Source organism: Lontra canadensis, unplaced genomic scaffold (genome assembly GCF_010015895.1).
Source record: "Lontra canadensis isolate GAN:19392208 unplaced genomic scaffold, GSC_riverotter_1.0 scaffold7, whole genome shotgun sequence".
NCBI classification, from domain to species: Eukaryota; Metazoa; Chordata; class Mammalia; order Carnivora; family Mustelidae; genus Lontra; species Lontra canadensis.
In genome coordinates, this window is record NW_022631001.1 from 9322915 (window position 1) to 9343379 (window position 20465).

The 20465-nt window shown below is 38.4% G+C and overlaps 1 pseudogene; it reads left to right on the forward strand.

The window, feature by feature from the left end:
- The first annotated feature begins 18947 nt into the window (after nt 1-18947).
- Nucleotides 18948-19712, forward strand: LOC116865252 (annotated as a pseudogene).
- Nucleotides 19713-20465: the final 753 nt, after the last annotated feature.

Genomic DNA, 20465 nt, shown 5'->3' on the forward strand with positions numbered 1-20465 from the left:
CTCTCTCTTTCTTCTTCTGGAATACCAATTATTCTAATGTTGTTTCATCTTATGGTGTCACTTATCTCTCAAATTCTCCCCTCGTGGTCCAGTAGCTGTTTGTCCCTCTTTTGCTCAGCTTCTTTATTCTCTGTCATTTGGTCTTCTATATCTCTAATTCTTTCTTCTGCCTCATTTATCCTAGCAGTGAGAGCCTCCATTTTTTATTGCACCTCATTAATAGTTTTTTATTTCAAGTTGGTTAGATCTTAGTTCTTTTATTTCTCCAGAAAGAGCTTTTATATCTCCCGAGAGAGTTTCTCTAATATCTTCCATGACTTTTTCGAGCACGGCTAGAACCTTGAGAATTGTCATTCTGAACTCTACATCTGACATATTACCAATATCTATATTGATTAGGTCCCTAGCCTTCGGTACTGTCTCTTGTTCTTTTTTTTTGTGGTGAGTTTTTGCGCCTTGCCTTTTTGTCCAGATAAAAGTACACGAAGGAGCAAATAAAATACTAAGCTAAGACCCTAGGAAAATGAGCTTTAACTAAATCAGAAGAGACCCCAAATCATGGGGGTGCAGAAGGGATAAAAAGAAGTTCAGAAAGAAAAAAAAAATTAAGAAAAGAGAAAAAAATATAAAAAATTAAAAAAATATATATTTTAAACTGGTGACTAGAACAGGGTCACCCACTTAATTTTGGGAGTATTTTGGTCTCTTAGAAGAAACTACCTCCCAAAATTTTAAAGAATGTAAAACGTATATAAGGGTAAGCACAATGAAGGGATGGAATATGCCTATAAAGATGAAAAAACATTTTTTTAAATTTCTATAAAGGGAATTGATAAAGTAAGTTGGTTGGGAGAATAATGAAAAAAAAGTGGAGAAAATTTGCTCAGGCTGGAGACTAGAACAGCTGGGCTAGATTTAAGGTATATTTTGATCTATTAGAAGAAGTTGTACCCCAATTTTTATAAGAAAAAGCCCTATGTGTATACAAGAAATAAAGTTAAATGCAATGAAGGATAAAATATGACTATAATAATGGAGGTTCAAAAAAGATTATTTTTTTTAATGAAAGATATTGTTAAGATAAACTAGTTAAAAAATGTTTTAAAAAAAGGGTAAAAGTTCAAAAAAGATATAGCAGAAGAAAAAAAATAAAGTAAAAAAAATTTAAATTAACTGCAAGACTAAAGAATTATGAGGAGAAAGCTATGAGTTCCATGCTTTGCTTTCTCCTTCTCTGGATTTCCGCTGCTCTCCTTGGTAAGTGAACTTGGTCTTGGCTGGATTTCTTGACGATCTTCTGAGGGAGGGTCCTATTGTAGTGATTCTCAAGTGTCTTTGCTTGAGGTAGAATTTCACTGCCCTTACCAGGGGCCAGTCTAAGTAATCCTCTGGGGTTCGCTTTTGGGAGCTTTTGTTCCCTGAATGGTCTTCGTAGAGTTCCGGAGGATGGGAATGAAAATGGTGGCCTCCCATTCTCCTGCCCAGAGGAGCTGGGTGCCCCACTCCTCAGTGTGCCCTCATGACAGTGGTGGCCTCCCAGTCTCTGGCCTGGAGAAGCTGGGGGCCCCACTCCTCAGTGCGCCCTCAGAGAAAAGCGCTCAATCACTCCAGTCTCCTGGCCTCCAGCTGTGCTCTGAGCTCACCCAGCCTTCGACCAGTTCAAGGTAACCCCGAGCTGAGAGCTCACGCCTTGGCTCTGTCTCTGTAGCCAGCTTCCCCGCTCTAATACCTTCAAGCTCTGCGAAACTCAGACACCCTGGATCCTTCTTTGACCCTGCGGGACCTGGGGCCACACTGACCCTGCATGGGCTTCACCCCGGTTTAGCCTCTGGAGTGATGTCCCTCAGTGGAGCAGACTTTTAAAAGTCTTGATTTTGTGCTTCATTGCTCCGCCATTTGCCGGGAGCCTGCCCCTCCCACCACGGTCTATCTTCCAGTTGCTTTGGATTCACTTCGCTGGTCCTACCTTTCAGAAAGTGGTCAATTTTCTGTTTCTAGAATTGCTGTTCTTCTTCTCTTAGATCTCCCATTGGAATTGTAGGTGTTTGCAATGGATTGATAAACTATCTAGCTGATCTCCTGCTACCTGAAGTAGTCTCAGCCTGCTACTTCTCCACCATCTTGACTCTCTGAATCCAGAAGCCAGTAGTCCTATTTTTAATGTTTTCAGGAAGCTCCATACTCTTTTCTACAGTGGCTGCACCAGCTTACATCCTCACTAACATCACACAAGGATTCCCTTTTTTCCATATTCTCAACACTTGTTATCTCTTGTGTTTTTTTGATTATATCAATTCTAACAGGCATGAGGTAACATCTCATCATGGTTTTGATTTGCATTTGCCTGATGATTGGTGGTTGTTGAGCATTTTTTCAAGTACTTCTTGGTTCTTTGTGTGTCTTTGGAAGAATGTTTATTTGGTTCCTCTTCCCATTTTTCAACTCTATAATTTGTTTGCTTTTGAGTTATATGATTTCTTTATATATTTCAGATATTAACGACTTATCAGATATATGATTTGGAAATACTTCTCCATTTCTGTAGGTTGTTTTCTCATTTTGTTGATTGTTTCATATGCTGTGCAAAAGTTTTTGGTTTTGTTTTTTTTAATGTAGTCCCACTCACTTATTTTGTTTGGTTGCCTTTGTTTTTTGTATCAAATACCAAAAAATAATTACCAAGACTGATTTAAAGGTGCTTACCCTTTTTTCTTATAAGAATTTTAATGTTTCACATGTCATATTCAAGTCTTTATTCCCTTTTGAGTTTGATTTTTGTGTATGGAATAAGATAGGGTCTAGTTTCATTGTTTTGCATGTAGCTATTGAGTTTTTCCAGCACCATTTATTGAAAAGAATATCATTTCTCCATTGTATATAATTGGCTCCTTTATCATAAATTAATTGACCAAATTACTATAGCTTTGTAGTAAAGTTTAAAATCAGGAAGTATGAGGTCTTCAGCTTTATCTAGATTTCTTGGAAGAAGTAATATTGTTAAAATGGCCATGCTACCTAAAGCCATTTACAGATGCAATGCAATCTCTATCAAAATTCTAATGGCATGTTTCACAGAAAGAGAGAAAAAAATCCTAAAATGTTTCTTACTCTTCTCCTTCTTATGATGTAAATATTGATCTGCTTCATGGTGTCCCATAAATACCTTAAATATCTTTTTCATTTTTCTTCTTTCTTTTCTTCTGATTGGATAATTTCAACTGCCCTATCTTTGAGTTGGCTGACCCTATCTTTCCTTTGATCTAGTGTGTTATGAAATTGTCTGTTGAATTTTTCAGTTCAGTTATTATATTCTTCAGCTCTGTGATTTCTGCTTAGTACTTATATTTTCTGTATTTTTGTTGAAATTCTCACTTTGTTCATACATTGTCCTCCTGACTTTGGTGAGCATATTTATGACCATTATTTTTAACTGCTTATTAGGTAAATCACTTAACAGCATTTGATTAAAGTTGTTCACCTTTGCCCTAGCTCTTGGTGGTCTCTTAAGCCTTTGTGATTACCCAAGGAGCTTTTTGTTTTTAGTGTCTCCCAGTGGTTGAAGGCAAACCAAAATCTATCACTGTCCCCAAAGGGAGGTTCTCAGTTAGCACTTAGATACGGATTGATTGGAAGCTGACCCATCAACAAGCACCATTTATTTATTTATTTGAGAAAGAGAGGAGAGAGCACAAGTAGGGGGAGCAGCAGAGGGAGAGGGAAAAACAGGGATCCCAACATGGGGCTTGATCGCAGGATGCTCGGATCATGACCTGAGCCCAAGGCAGATGCTTAACTGATTGAGCCACCCAGGTACCCCAGCAAGCAGCTTTAAAAGGACATGAATAAACCTCTCTAAGGGAAAGATTGGGCTTGGGTATTTCTGTCTGTTGTGAGTCCTTGAGGTATAGACATGGAGAATCCTTGTGACCCCATTATGAGCTATTTCTTTGTTTTCCATAGTGTAGTTGGTCTCATGCAAGCAAGCCCTAATGACTGTCAGAACTAAGTGTTTGAGGGCCCATCCCTCTGGTAGCAGTCATAAATTTGGGGTGCTAGATGTTGGGTCCAAACCCTTAACTTTTCAGGGCAAAGCTGGGCATAGTGAATTCTCTCTATGTATGTCATAATGCCAAGCATGTGGTTTATGGAGAGATTGTGTCTCAGCCTCTCCTACCAGTTGTGATGTGGTTTTGTTTATTTGTTTGCTTGTTTTCTCATTTGCTTAATGTATAGGAGTCGCGCAGTCATTTTCTGTCAATTCAGGGGAATTGTTCCATATATATCTGTAGATTCCATTTGTCCATCGGAGAAGGTGATTTTGGGAATCTCCTATATTGCCATCTTAAACAGAACACCCACCCCCAGCTTTTCTTTCCTGTATTACAATAAAGCTCATCTATCTACCACTTGCCATGTGATCTCTTAGCTCTTGGTTGTGCATTGGAAAATTTCCACATAAAAAGTTGTCAGAGTTAAACTGAACCAAAAAGGAAAAGAAATTTAATGCAGAGGAGTTTAGGATCGATAACACAGCTGTAAGAAACAATTTAGAGCTCGGTCCCAAATAATGAGTTGGTAGATTTAAAGTTCATTGGTTTGTAAGAAAGAGAAACCCAACTAACCTAACTGAACCAAATACAGGGAATTAAGGGATATACTTCTTCTTTTATTCAGTTATTGATTTTCTCATTTAATAATTAAAGAGGTCCTACTATAGGCACTATCTTAGGTGGCAAGGAATACAAAAGGAATCAAAGCATACTGAAACCCCTACCTTAGGGAGATGACAGTGAAAGAATGGAAAAGAGAAGGAAATAAACACAAGTATATTAAATATTTGGCACATGATGTGGCGAAATGTACTACAGGGAAAAATAAAGTAAGGAAAGAGAACAGATGATGGGTGAATAAGGGTGACCACTATTAAGGTAGCCAACTCTCCAAGTTTGCTGAGAACTGAGGGAGTTACTGAATTGTAAAATGTTGAGTGCTAAAATAGAATACTCTCAGGAAAATAGGGATGATTGGCCAACCTGCTGCTAATTCAGGAAGGATTTTAACAGGAAGCATTGGTAAGAAGTAGTCTCTGAGAAAGAACATTTGACTAAAGACTTCTAGGATATAAGAGGTAATTCAGGTGTATCTATGAGAAGGTGAATTCAGGGAGAGAGTAAAATAAATTCTAGAACCATGAAGGAGATAAATGCCTGATGTGATTCAGAAACTGCAAGAGGGTTAGTGTAGCTGGAGTTGAGGATGTCAGAAAGGAGAGTGATAGGAAATAAGATGAAAAGAATGACCAAGGACGAGTCACAAAAGACCTTGTAGGTCAATGAAAGACATTGCCTTTTACTATGAGCAATAGTGGAGAACTACTGGGGGATTTTAAGACAAATTTTGTCATAATCTGACTTAAATTCTTAAAGAATCATTCTTGAAACTGCTGAAAATAAACTTCAGAAGGCAGGGGTGTAAACAGAGCAATTTAGGAAGCCATTATAGTATTTCAGGCAAGAAATGATGGCAGTTCAGAGCAGAGGGAAGTGGAGAGCTGTGATGTTATTTATATTTTTATTTGCAAACTAATAGATACTGTTGATGGATGGATGTGGATCATAAGAGAAAAGGAAGAGTGAAGGAAACTGGTTTTTATAACATTAGTGGTGATATTAAGTATAGGAGTTAGAGAATGAATCCTCAATTCAGGGCAGAAACATAAATTTCTATAAATATATAGAAATATCCTCTACAGAAGATGGCGGAGAAGTAGCAGCTGAGACTACTTCAGGTTGCGGGAGATCAGCTAGATAGCTTATCTAAAGATTGCAAACACCTACAAATCCAATAGAAGATTGAAGAGAAGAAGAACAGCAATTCTAGAAACAGAAAATCAAACACTTTCTGAAAGGTAGGACTGGCGGAGAAGTGAATCCAAAGGGACGGGAAGATAGACCCTGGGGGGAGGGGCCGGCTCCCGGCAAGCGGCAGAGCAATGGAGCACAAAATCAGGACTTTTAAAAGTCTGTTCCGCTGAGGGACATCGCTCCAGAGGCTTAACTGGGGTGAAGCCCATGCGGGGCCAGTGTGGCCTCAGGTCCCGCAGGGTCACAGAAGGATCGGGTGTCTGAGTGTCGCAGAGCTTGCAGGTATTAGAAAGGGGAAGCCGGCTACAGAGACGGAGCCGAGGAGTGAGCTCACAGCTCGGGCTTACCTTGAACTGGTCGCAGGCTCGGTGAGCTCGGAGTGCTGCCGGAGGCCAGGCAGACGGGAGTAATTGGGCGCTGTTCTCTGAGGGCGCACTGAGGAGTGGGGCCCCGAGCTCTCGGCTCCTCCGGGCCAGAGACTGGGAGGCCGCCATCTTCATTCCCATCCTCCGGACTCTACGGAAAGCGCTCAGGGAACAAAAGCTCCCGAAAGCAAACCCGAGCGGATTACTCAGCCCGGCCCCTGGTATGGGCGGTGCAACTCCACCTGGGGCAAAGACACTTGAGAATCACTACAACAGGCCCCTCCCCCAGAAGATCAACAAGAAACCCAGCCAGGACCAAGTTCACTTACGAGGAGTGCAGTTTCAATACCAAGGAGAGCAGCGGAATTCCAGAGGAGGAGAAAGCAAAGCACGGAACTCAGGGCTTTCTCCCCATGATTCTTTAGCCTTAGAGTTAATTTAATTTTTTTTTCTTTTTCAATTTTTTTTCTCTTCTTCTGCTAAATTTTTTTAACTTTTACCCTTTTCTTTTTTAACGTTTTTTAACTAGTTTATCTAATATATATATATTTATTTCCTTTTTATATTTTTTTCATTATTGGTTTTTTTTTATTTGTTTCTTTTTTCTTTTTTCTTTTTTTTTTTTCTTTCTGAACCTCTTTTTATCCCCTTCCCCCCCCTCACGATTTGGGATCTCTTCTGATTTGGCTAAAGCATATTTTCCTGGGGTTGTTGCCACCCTTTTAGTATTTTACTTACTCCTTCATATACTCTTATCTGGACAAAATGACAAGGCGGAAAAATTCACCACAAAAAAAAGGACAAGAGGCAGTACCAAAGGCTAGGGACCTAATCAATACAGACATTGGTAATATGTCAGATCTAGAGTTCAGAATGACAATTCTCAAGGTTCTAGCTGGGCTTGAAAAAGGCATGGAAGATATTAGAGAAACCCTCTCGGGAGATATAAAAGCCCTTTCTGGAGAAATAAAAGAACTAAAATCTAACCAACTTGAAATAAAAAAAGCTATTAATGAGGTGCAATCAAAAAATGGAGGCTCTCACTGCTAGGATAAATGAGGCAGAAGAAAGAATTAGTGATATAGAAGACCAAATGACAGAGAATAAAGAAGCTGAGCAAAAGAGGGACAAACAACTACTGGACCACGAGGTCAGAATTCGAGAGATAAGTGACACCATAAGACGAAACAACATTAGAATAATTGGGATTCCAGAAGAAGAAGAAAGAGAGAGGGGAGCAAAAGGTATATTGGAGAGAATTATTGGAGAGAATTTCCCCAATATGGCAAAGGGAACAAGCATGAAAATGCAGGAGGTGCAGAGAACCCCACTAAAAATCAATAAGAATAGGTCCACACCCCATCACCTAATAGTAAAATTTACAAGTCTTAGTGACAAAGAGAAAATCCTGAAAGCAGCCCGGGAGAAGTCTGTAACATACAATGGTAAAAATATTAGATTGGCAGCAGACTTATCCACAGAGACCTGGCAGGCCAGAAAGAGCTGGCATGATATATTCAGAGTACTAAACGAGAAAAACATGCAGCCAAGAATACTATATCCAGCTAGGCTATCATTGAAAATAGAAGGAGAGATAAAAAGCTTCCAGGACAAACAAAAACTGAAAGAATTTGCAAACACCAAGCCAGCTCTACAGGAAATATTGAAAGGGGTCCTCTAAGCAAAGAGAGAGCCTAAAAGTAGTAGATCATAAAGGAACAGAAACAATATACAATAACAGTCACCTTACAGGCAATACAATGGCACTAAATTCATATCTCTCAATAGTTACCCTGAATGTTAATGGGCTAAATGCCCCAATCAAAAGACACAGGGTATCAGAATGGATCAAAAAACAAAACCCATCTATATGTTGCCTACAAGAAACTCATTTTAAACCCGAAGACAACTTCAGATTTAAAGTGAGGGTGTGGAAAAGAATTTACCATGCTAATGGACATCCGAAGAAAGCAGGAGTGGCAATCCTTATATCAGATCAATTAGATTTTAAACCAAAGACTATAATAAGAGATGAAGAAGGACACTATATCATACTCAAATGATCTGTCCAACAAGAAGATCTAACAATTGTAAATATCTATGCCCCTAACGTGGGAGCAGCCAACTATATAAACCAATTAATAACAAAATCAAAGAAACACATCGACAACAATACAATAATAGTAGGGGACTTTAACACTCCCCTCACTGAAATGGACAGATCATCCAAGCAAAAGATCAACAAGGAAATAAAGGCCTTAAATGACACACTGGACCAGATGGACATCACAGATATATTCAGAACATTTCATCCCAAAGCAACAGAATACACATTCTTCTCTAGTGCACATGGAACATTCTCCAAAATAGATCACTCCTTGGTTCTAAATCAGGTCTCAACCAGTATCAAAAGATTGGGATCATTCCCTGCATATTTTCAGACCACAATGCTCTGAAGCTAGAACTCAATCGCAAGAGGAAATTTGGAAAGAACCCAAATACATGGAGACTAAACAGCATCCTTCTAAAGAATGAATGGGTCAATCAGGAAATTAAAGAAGAATTGAAAAAAATTCATGGAAACAAATGATAATGAAAACACAATGGTTCAAAATCAGTGGGACACAACAAAGGCAGTCCTGAGAGGAAAATATAAAGCGGTACAAGCCTTTGTCAAGAAACAAGAAAGGTCTCAGGTACACAACCTAACCCTACACCTAAAGGAGCTGGAGAAAGAACAAGAAAGAAAGCCTAAACCCAGCAGGAGAAGAGAAATCATAAAGATCAGAGCAGAAATCAATGAAATAGAAACCAAAAAAACAATAGAAAAAATCAACGAAACTAGGAGCTGGTTCTTTGAAAGAATTAATAAGATTGATAAGCCCCTGGCCAGACTTATCAAAAAGAAAAGAGAAAGAACCCAAATAAATAAAATCATGAATGAAAGAGGAGAGATCACAACTAACACCCAAGAAATATAGACAATCGTAAGAACATATTATGAGCAACTCTATGCCAACAAATTTGACAATCTGGAACAAATGGATGCATTCCTAGAGACATATAAACTACCACAACTGAACCAGGAAGAAATAGAAAGCCTGAACAGACCCATAACCAGTAAGGAGATTGAAACAGTCATCAAAAATCTCCAAACAAACAAAAGCCCAGGGCCAGATGGCTTCCCGGGGGAATTCTACCAAACATTTAAAGAAGAACTAATTCCTATTCTCCTGAGACTGTTCCAAAAAATAGAAATGGAAGGAAAACTTCCAAACTCATTTTATGAGGCCAGCATCACCTTGATCCCCAAACCAGACAAGGATCCCATCACAAAAGAGAACTACAGACCAATATCCTTGATGAACACAGATGCAAAAATTCTCACCAAAATACTAGCCAATAGGAATCAACAGTACATTAAAAGGATTATTCACCACGACCAAGTGGGATTTATTCCAGGGCTGCAAGTTTGGTTCAACATCCGCAAATCAATCAATGTGATACAACACATTAATAAAAGAAAGAATAAGAACCATATGATACTCTCCATAGATGCTGAAAAAGCATTTGACAAAGTACAGCATCCCTTCCTGATCAAAACTCTTCAAAGTGTAGGGATAGAGGGCACATACCTCAATATTATCAAAGCCATCTATGAAAAACCCATCGCAAATATCATTCTCAATGGAGAAAAACTGAAAGCTTTTCTGCTAAGGTCAGGAACAGGGCAGGGATGTCCATTATCACCACTGCTGTTCAACATAGTACTAGAAGTCCTAGCCTCAGCAATCAGACAACAAAAAGAAATTAAAGGCATCCAAATCCGCAAAGAAGAAGTCAAACTATCACTCTTCGCAGATGATATGATACTATATGTGGAAAAGCCAAAGGACTCCACTCCAAAACTGCTAGAACTTGTACAGGAATTTAGTAAAGTGTCAGGATATAAAATCAATGCACAGAAATCAGTGGCATTTCTCTACACCAACAAGAAGACAGAAGAAAAAGAAATTAAGGAGTCCATCCCATTTACAATTGCACCCAAAACTATAAGATACCTAGGAATAAACCTAACCAAAGAGACTAAGAATCTATACACAGAAAACTATAAAGTACTAATGAAAGAAATTGAGGAAGACACAAAGAAATGGAAAAATGTTCCATGCTCCTGGATTGGAAGAACAAATATTGTGAAAATGTCTATGCTACCTAAAGCAATCTACACATTTAATGCAATTCCTATCAAAGTACCATCCATTGTTTTCAAAGAAATGGAACAAATAATCCTAAAATTTATATGGAACTGGAAAAGACCATGAATAGCCAAAGGAATATTGAAAAAGAAAGCCAAAGTTGGTGGCATCACAATTCCGGACTTCAAGCTCTATTACAAAGCTGTCATCATCAAGACAGCATGGTACTGGCACAAAAACAGACACATAGATCAATGGAACAGAATAGAGAGCCCAGAAATAGACCTTCAACTCTATGGTCAACTAATCTTTGACAGAGCAGTAAAGAATGTCCAATGGAAAAAAGACAGCCTCTTCAATAAATGGTGTTGGGAAAATTGGACAGCCACATGCAGAAAAATGAAATTGGACCATTTCCTTATACCACACACGAAAATAGACTCAAAATGGATGAAGGACCTCATTGTGAGAAAGGAATCCATCAACATCCTTGAGGAGAACACAGGCAGCAACCTCTTTGACCTCAGCTGCAGCAACATCTTCCTAGGAACATTGCCAAAGGCAAGGGAAGCAAGGGACAAAATGAACTATTGGAATTTCATCAAGATCAAAAGCTTTTGCACAGCAAAGGAAACAGTTAACAAAACCAAAAGACAACTGACAGAATGGGAGAAGATATTTGCAAACGACATATCAGATAAAGGGCTAGTGTCCAGAATCTATAAAGAACTTAGCAAACTCAACACCCAAAGAACAAATAATCCAATCAAGAAATGGGCAGAAGACATGAACAGACATTTCTGCAAAGAAGACATCCAGATGGCCAACAGACACATGAAAAAGTGCTCCATATCACTCGGCATCAGGGAAATACAAATCAAAACCACAATGAGATACCACCTCACACCAGTCAGAATGGCTAAAATTAACAAGTCCGGAAATGACAGATGCTGGCGAGGATGCGGAGAAAGGGGAACCCTCCTACACTGTTGGTGGGAATGCAAGCTGGTGCAACCACTCTGGAAAACAGCATGGAGGTTCCTCAAAATGTTGAAAATAGAACTACCCTATGACCCAGCAATTGCACTGCTGGGTATTTACCCTAAAGATACAAACGTAGTGATCAGAAGGGGCACGTGCACCCGAATGTTTGTAGCAGCAATGTCTACAATAGCCAATCTATGGAAAGAACCTAGATGTCCATCAACAGACGAATGGATAAAGAAGATGTGGTATATATATACAATGGAATACTCTGCAGCCATCAAAAGAAATGAAATCTTGCCATTTGCGACAACGTGGATGGAACTAGAGGGTATCATGCTTAGCGAAATAAGTCAAGCGGAAAAAGACAACTATCATATGATCTCCCTGATATGAGGGAGAGGAGATGCAACATGGGGGGTTAATGGGGTAGGAGAAGAGTAAATGAAACAAGTTGGGATTGGGAGGGAGACAAACCATAAGTGACTCTTAATCTCACAAAACAAACTGAGGGTTGCTGGGGGGAGGGGTTTGGGGGGGGTGGGGTTATGGACATTGGGTAGGTAGGGTATGTGCTATGGTGAGTGCTGTGAAGTGTGTAAACCTGGAGATTCACAGACCTGTACCCCTGGGGGGGGAAAAATATATGTTTATAAAAAATAAAATTAAAAAAAAAAGTAATAAAAAAAAAAAAAAGAAGAAATATCCTCTACATTGACAGGAAGAAAGAACATGCCCATAGGTGTGAGATGTGGAGTTGGGAGTTTGTGGAAGTTCTGTAATTGTTTCTGATGTTTTAGGTTGTGGGAAGAAAGATTATCTGAGAGTGAGGATAGGGGATATGAGAACAGAGACTGGAGTTTTGAGGAGATAGAAAATATAAAATCACCACATTGAGGTTGCAGGAATAGATGGTCCAGGGAAAGGTAGTAAGATTGATGGGCAGTATTAAGGCTCCCTTGCAATCAGAGATCACTATACAAAAATAGATTCAGACAGCATGGTTGTGAGTTTTTGTCTAAGTACTTTTAGCTACATGATATTAAACCTAGAATAACTGGGAAATTTGATTCAGAAATGTTTGAAGTTTCAACAAAATGAGTATGGCAAAGTTAGAGAGAGATAAGGAGATGAGAAAATAAGTGACAGACTGTTTAATGATTGACCTTGGAATTTAAGTAGGGTCCAAGGGAAATGAGAGGAAGTTGAGAAGTTTAAAAAGATGGTAAGAAGAGTGGGTTAAGACTTTGGTGTGGTGGAATGGTTACTAAAGTGAAGAGAGGAACAGAAATGTATATGTATCACAGATTTCGAGAGACTCAAGGCCTGCCATATATTGGGAGTCAGATATGAGAAAACTTACCCTCTCTGTGTGTTCGAGATTGCATGGTTTCTCATTTCTGTTTCTCTTCCCATGCCTCTTTCATTCTTTTCTTTGTCTCTGCAGTGTTTCTTTCTCTTCTGTGACACACCTATTGTTATACTGAACCCAGCACTACATGGAGTCCCCATCAAAAGTCCTAATGAGTCCATGGGAGAGAGAATATATTTGGCCTGACTTGGCTTGATACCAGGGGTGTGGAATCATACATCCCACTATGGTTCATCAGATGTAATGAGGACTGACTTTTGATAAGGGAGCTCAAGTAAGCTTTTTAATAAAAGAGGTGAGGAAGAAATAATTATTAGAGGAAATTGTTGACATTTCATAAAAGTCAATGGAACATTAAGTTAATGGTCATCATGGACTAGTTTCAGACTAGGGTGACTGAGAAGAAGGAAGTTATGGTTTTACTATGGTTTTACTATTATGTTGAGTCTTCAAGACAGTGGTCTTTTTCCATACCTTGGTTGAAAATGAGTTGACATTTCCTATGGATTTTTCAGTCATCTAAGGTGCACTAGTCTTAGTCTTCACTCATCCATATCTTCCTTTTAAGGCTTGCCTCAAGTTCCAAACTTGTGAGTTTCATTTCCCTGACTCTTCCTATTTGTATAATTTCCTGAGCCCTGTGTAATATATGATGTCTATACAACCTCTTTAAATGTTAATCAAGCGCAATTTGTACTTTAGTCTTCCTTGTTTCTCTTGTATTGCTCTTATTTTTAAGTAGATGGTAGTTTCCTTAAGAAAAGGAAATTTATTTTCTTTGCATCCTCTACAATTCAATGAATAATAATATATATTAAGAACCTTTTATATGGCCATATCCAGCTTTACATTTAGATTCAGTTTAAATCAATGAGTAGCCATTTACTTTAAACACACACACACAACTACAGATACAAGACACTACAATAACCACAATGGAATAGATGAAAATGAAGAAGATAAAATACATATATATATCTAGATATATATATAAAATCTTCTTCATTTTCATCTATTCCATTGTGGAATAGATATATCTATATATATATCACCTTCCAAATCCTTTCATATAATAGAGGTTTTCATGTAACTTAAGATGAAAAAAAAACCTACTTATTAGAAATCATGGTGAACAGGGAAAGTCTTAAATCTGGCATTGAATGTGTTGATTAGGGAAGAGGAGTGTTTTAAAATGAGATAAGTTGGTTGAGCAAAGCTCTTATCAGAAAGATATCCAGGCACTAATTTATTGAAGTCCTTGAATGCAATGTAAAAGATCTGGGACTTTCTTCTCTAAACACTTGGAACCACAAGTATATTTTGAACAGTGGGGTACTATGATCAGAACGGTACACAGGATGAGCTCAAAATAATTGATAATTACCTAATAGTTTTAAGATGAAAGGTATGATTATGTGAGTGAAATACTGAGGAAAACACTCAGTGATAAACAGCTCAGAGACTATAGGTGAGATTTTACTTTACATCTTGATCTCAGCAAGACTTTTATATATTTCCTACATGGCATTGGCATCAATACACTGAGAAAATTTAATTAAGAAATGTAGTATAATAAAAAAGAGATCATGGTGAAAATCTTGGGTTTGAATTCTCACATCAGCTTTTGTTAACTATGAAGTTGGCCAAGTTGTTCTATTTTTATTACCATAATTTTTTCTCTGGATAACCTTTCCTGTATTAAAATCTCAGTTCTGTCACTTACTGGATATAATACTGAAATATTTCTTAACCCTTCTTTTGGTGCCTCGGTTTCTCCATCACTAAAATAATCATTGAAATAGCACATACCTCATAGATTTACTGTACAGATTAGACATGCAAACATGTAAAACAATTATAATATGACTGATACATGAGAAACAATCAACATCACTTATTATAATCTGTGCTGTTGAGATGGAATTCTCCTTTCACAGGCTTGTTGAACAGAGTAGGATAAGCATAATGTGGTATCTATGATACAGTAGGTGCCAAATAAACATTAGATCAATTTGAATTTGATCTGGATGAAACACATTTTCTTATTTTTCTCCCTGGGTAAGCAGGAACTTAGGACATAGATTTAGTCTAAAGAGGTCCCAGAGGTCAGGGTAAGAATCAACTGGGTGCATGGTCTGGATAAAAGTTGTGAAGCTGAGACAGTAACAAAGAGAGGAACTAAAAAGAAAGTGGGGCAAATAGTACAGGATGACCAGAGAGATAGGATCTTGATTTCAGAGAAAGGTGTAGGCTTCAAAATTACTGGACCACAAAAAGGTTTTGAAGGATAAGAGAGATTGAGACAGAGATGAAGAGAGAGACAGAGAGAAAAAAGAGAAATTCTTTAGTTTACTGGCTTATAACTGCTTAGACTTTTAAGACACTCACATGAAGGAGTGCCATTGACCAAATAGTTGGTCAGTGCATGTGCAATAGCCTGTTCAGCTGCTGGGAAGGGAAAAGGGCTTTTGAATTAACCCTTTTTTCCAAAGAATCAGATAGAGGTAAGGAGCTCCTGTCCCTCCTGAGAAGGAAATGGTGTTGGAAGACACTTCTGGTCTCTCTCCCTTTGTTGATTTCCACCTTTCTACCAAGGAGGAATGGTATTTCTGATTGATGAAATTGGAGCAGAGGTAAACTATATCCTGAACTTTTGGGTCTTGCTCCTTCTGTCTGGGACCTATTTGCATTCAGGTGGATTAAGTTCATCCTCATTATTCCTGCTTATCATAGTTGGCCATCCATGCCCCCATGTACCTTGCACCAGACACAGACATTAGTGAGGAAGCCACACTTTCACAGTTGCATTTCCTTTGATTTAGTCAGTGAGGAAAGAATTACAGTGTCCTCCAACGGCGCTTTATTAGGAAACCTGTACTTCAGGTTATAAGACTGACATTTCATTGCAACTCCTGTTTAGTTTTGGTTTCTCTTTATCCAAATTTCCTATCTCTTGGCACCATATGTTGGGGTGTAGAGTGTTAATTAATCAAACCCTTCCACTACTATCACCACCTACTGATTTAATCCGTTTGAGATGAGTCAGAGATGGGGGTGGAGAGTGGGACTGGAATTCTTCCTGACGCTCTTCTCTTCTAGGCATGAACAAGTTATTTCCCTTTGAGAAGGAAAAAAAAAAAAAAAGCGGAGGATGGGAATGAAGAATTAGGATAAGTATCATTCCTTAACAAGAACCAATTTGAAATTATGGTGCCTGGATGTCACCTATAGATGTAACTTTAAGTACCTTATCTAACCATATAGTTCTAATATTGATATTAAAATACAAGTTATCCACTAAGTGCAATAAACCTAATGTAATTTAAATGGACTAGAGACAGTGCAGGAATTAATTTTAAAATGTTCAAAAGATGCCTATTTATCTTCTTATGTACTAATCAATAGAGACATTTTATGTCCTCCTATTCTCTAAAAATAAAGTCATGTTCATAGAGAGATGCCAGAGAGCAAATTGATCAAAGACTAACAACAAAAAGAATTGATAAATATAAATGCACCTTGTTGGGCTCTCTGGGTGGGTGTCATGAGACTTGTATTAGATCCAATTTAATTAGCAGTTTGACTCTCTCTCAGAATGGTGTAAATAGTATGGGAAATTTGCAAATTAGGCCAATTTGAGAGATACAGCACATACTAAGAAAAATAGATAAATTGATCAGAAGAAGAAGTAGGAAAATGACTTCAGAACAAAGAAATTAAATGGAAATATTCATCAGACTGCACAGAGTATAAGACTAATTATTTTAACAGATTGAGAGAGACTCTATAAAGGAAAATTGTCAGAATCTCTCTAGATGGCAAACATGGCCTTTAATTTGTGAACTTTTTACAAAATTCTGTCTAATTAAAGCTTTCTTGTTCTGTTTTTAAAACCAGCTTAATTGAGATATAATTCATATTCCACAATATTCACCCATTTAAAGTGTGCGTAGTGATTTTTAGAACATTCACAAAATAATGAACCATTACCACAATGTAGTTTTGCCCAATTTTCATCACACCTAAAATAAACTCTGTACCCATCCCCTGAAAACCATTACTCTGCTTTCTGTTTCTATGAATTTGCTTATTCTGGACATTACACTTAAATGAAATCACATAATAAATGGCATTCTCTGGCTAGTTTCTTTAACTTAGCATAATGTTTTCGTGGCTCATCATGTTATGTTATCAGTACTTTCATTCCAGTTTGTTGCAGAATTGTATGGCTTTGTGTGGGTGGATATACCACATATTCTGTATCCATTTATCAGCTGATGAACAATTGGGCCGATTCCATGATTTTTGCTATTTTAAACATACTGCCATAAATATTCATGTACACATTTTTATGTGGACACATGCTTTGCCTTCTCTTGGGTATATACTTAGAACTGGATTTGCTGGTTCATATGGCTGGTTCAACATTTTGCAGAACTGCCAAATTGGTTTCCAAAGTGGTTGCACAATATTATATTCCCAACACCAATGTATGAGAGGGTTCCATTGTCTCCACATCCTCACCAATACTTTCTGTTGTCTCTTTTTATTATAATCATCCTAGTGGTTATGAAGCAGTATATCATTGTGTGTTTGATTTACCTTTTCCTGATTAATAATGTTGGAGGTGTTTTCATGAGTTTGCTGTTTGTACATATGTCTAGTGAACTTTGTATTCATACTCTTTGCTCATTTTTAAAAGAGGGTAATTTGTGTGCATATTATTGTGTTGTAAATGTTCTCTACATTTTTTTTTACTAAATTCCTCATCAGATACGCAATTTAAAAATATTTTCTCCTATTTTGTGGTTGTATATTTACTTTCTTGAAGACATTGTTTCAACTCAAAAGTTGTACATTTTGTAGCCCAATTTATTTTTTCTTCATAGATTTTATTTATTTTTTATTTGAGAGAGAGTGTGTGAGTAGGGGGAGGAGCAGAAGGAGAGAGACAAGCAGGCTCCATGCTGAGTGTGGAGCCCAACATGGCACTTGATCTCACACCCTGAGATCATGACCTGAGCCAAAGTCAAGAGTCGGATCCTTAACTGACTGAGCCACTCAGAGGCCCCTTTTTCTTTTATTACTTGCCCTTTTGGTATCACCTGTAAGAAAACATTGTCTAACACAAGATCACAAAGATTTATACCTACATTATTTTCAGAGAATTTTATAATTTTAGCTCATATATTTGTCATGTTGGATCCATTTCAAGTTAAATTTTGTCTATGGTGTAGGTGGGAGTCCAATTATTATTTTTTTCCATATGGGTATCCCATCGTTCCAGGACCATTTGTTAAAAAGACCACTCTCTCCTCATTGAATTGTCTTGGTACTTTTGTCAAAAATCAATTGACCATAAATGTAAAGGGTTATTTCTGGACTTGCATTTGTAATCCCACTGATATTTCTATCTTGATATATCAGTGAGATAGAACATATCACTGAGATAACAGTGGTAACAGGGATAATGGATAATAATGGGATAGAAGACACTTATGTCTATCCTTATATTAGTACCACACTGAATTGGTTGCTATAGATTGTTAGCATGCTTGGAAATAAGGCAATTAAAAACTCCAATTTCCTTTTTTTTTTTTTTCAAGATTTCTTTGACTATCTGGGTCCTTTGAATTTCTTTTTTTTTAATTTAGGTATAGTTGACATGCAATGTTACATTAGTTTCAGGTATCCAACATAGTGATTTAACACGTTTATACACTGTTCTATGTTAAACACAAGTGTAACTACCATCTGTCCATATTATAATATACATTGTAGTAACAATGTATATGACAGTATCATTGACTGTATTCCTTATGCTGTGTCCTTTATTCCCTGACTCATTCATTCCGTAAGTGGAAACCTGTATCTCCCTCTTCTCTTCACCCATTTTGTCTGATCCCCCTACCCCCCTACCCTGACCCCTCTGGCAACCAGCAGTTGGCTCTCTGTACTTATAGGTCAGATTCTGCTTTTTGTTTGTTTATCCATCTGTTGTTGTTATTATTGTTTTTAGATTCCACTTATGAGTGAATTCATGTGGTATTTGTCTTTCTACACCTCAGTAACATATTTCACTTTGCATCATACCCTCAAGTCCCTTGCATTTTGATATAAATTTAAGAATCAGCTTATTGGCTTGATTGATGGCAAGGGCAGTAGAATGTCAGCTCCAAGATCTTACCAGGAGGCTGCTAGGCCTTCCTTGGTGCCAGCCATGCCCCATTCCATGAAGAGATGGTGGTGCTCAACAGTTCCTTCCCCGTGCCTCCTGCACTCCTACCATGGCCAGTCAGGGGCTGGTGACCGGTAGAGGTGGGAAGGGCCCAAATCCTCCTGGTACTACATGCAGCCAGTGCCCATCCCTAATGCCAGTACAACTGCTGGGCAGATGATCTGCATGCAGCAACCAGTATCCTTCTTCAACTCCACCGCCCAGTCCAGATGTGTTGTCCTTACTGCAACAAGACGCTTATGACACAGCTTTCCTGTCATACCAGCGCCCTCAGCTGGTTGTCCTGTGGGAACCTGTGTCTGCTGGGGTACATTAGTGGGCGGCTGCTTCATCCCTTTCTGTGTAGACACCCCGCAGTACGTGGGCCTCTGCTGTCCCAACTGCAAAACTCTCCTAGGCACCTACAAGTGTTTGCAGGACTCTGCTGGACCTGGAAGGAGCAGCATCTGCAGAAAGTGCTCTCTGGCTCTCATCCAATGCTGCCCCGGGTGGGAGTTCCACCTTGGTGATCTCATCTCTCCAGGGGCTTCAACTTTGTGTCTTATCTTGAGGAAAACATATTGCAAAGGTAACACACTTCCAGAACCCCTGAGATTGCTGCTTGGAGTGGTGCACAGGCCATGCAAAGACATTCACCTTGAGTGCTGGCTCAAGGGTTTCCTGCCTCCTGTGACCCCAAGTCACCCTATCTAACAGTGACCATTGTCCTGTCTGGTAATTTAACATTGGCCAGCTTCTTTCCTTGCTTCTGTAGTCCTCTCTGGGAGCAGTCTCAAACTGAGAAGACACGATTGCCTTATTTTTGAGACTCTTCTGGCCTGAATACAGCTGACTCAGCCTTAAGTGTCTGCGATCATGTTCACCAAGTTCATCTGTTCCCACTTCTGACTTTGGTTCAGTTGGTGCGGGACCCCCCCCGCCCACAAAAAAGAAGAAGATTCAGCTTGCTAATTTTTGCAAACAGTAATAATAAATAAATAAAGCCAGCTGGGATTTTGATAGGGATTCTCTTAAATCTTTAGATAAATATGGGGATTATTGCCATTTTAACAATATTAAGTCCTCCAACTAATCAAAATACATGTTTTTCATTTATATATATCTTTTTTTTTTTTAACGATTTTGTTTATTTGTTTGACAGACAGAGATCACAAGTAGGCAGAGAAGCAGACAGAGAGAGAGAGGGGGAAGCAGGCTCCCTGCTGAGCAGAGCCCGATGTGGGGCTTGATGTGGAGCTCGATCCCAGGACCTCGAGATCATGACCCGAGCCATAAGCAGAGGCTTTAACCCACTGAGCCACCCAGGCGTCCCTATATATATATATCTTTTTAAATTACTTTCAATAATATTTCAAAGTTTCAGTATACAACTTTGTACTTCTTTTGTTAAATACATTCTTAAATATGCTATTTTGGGGATGCTTTTAAAAAGGAAGCTTTCTCTAT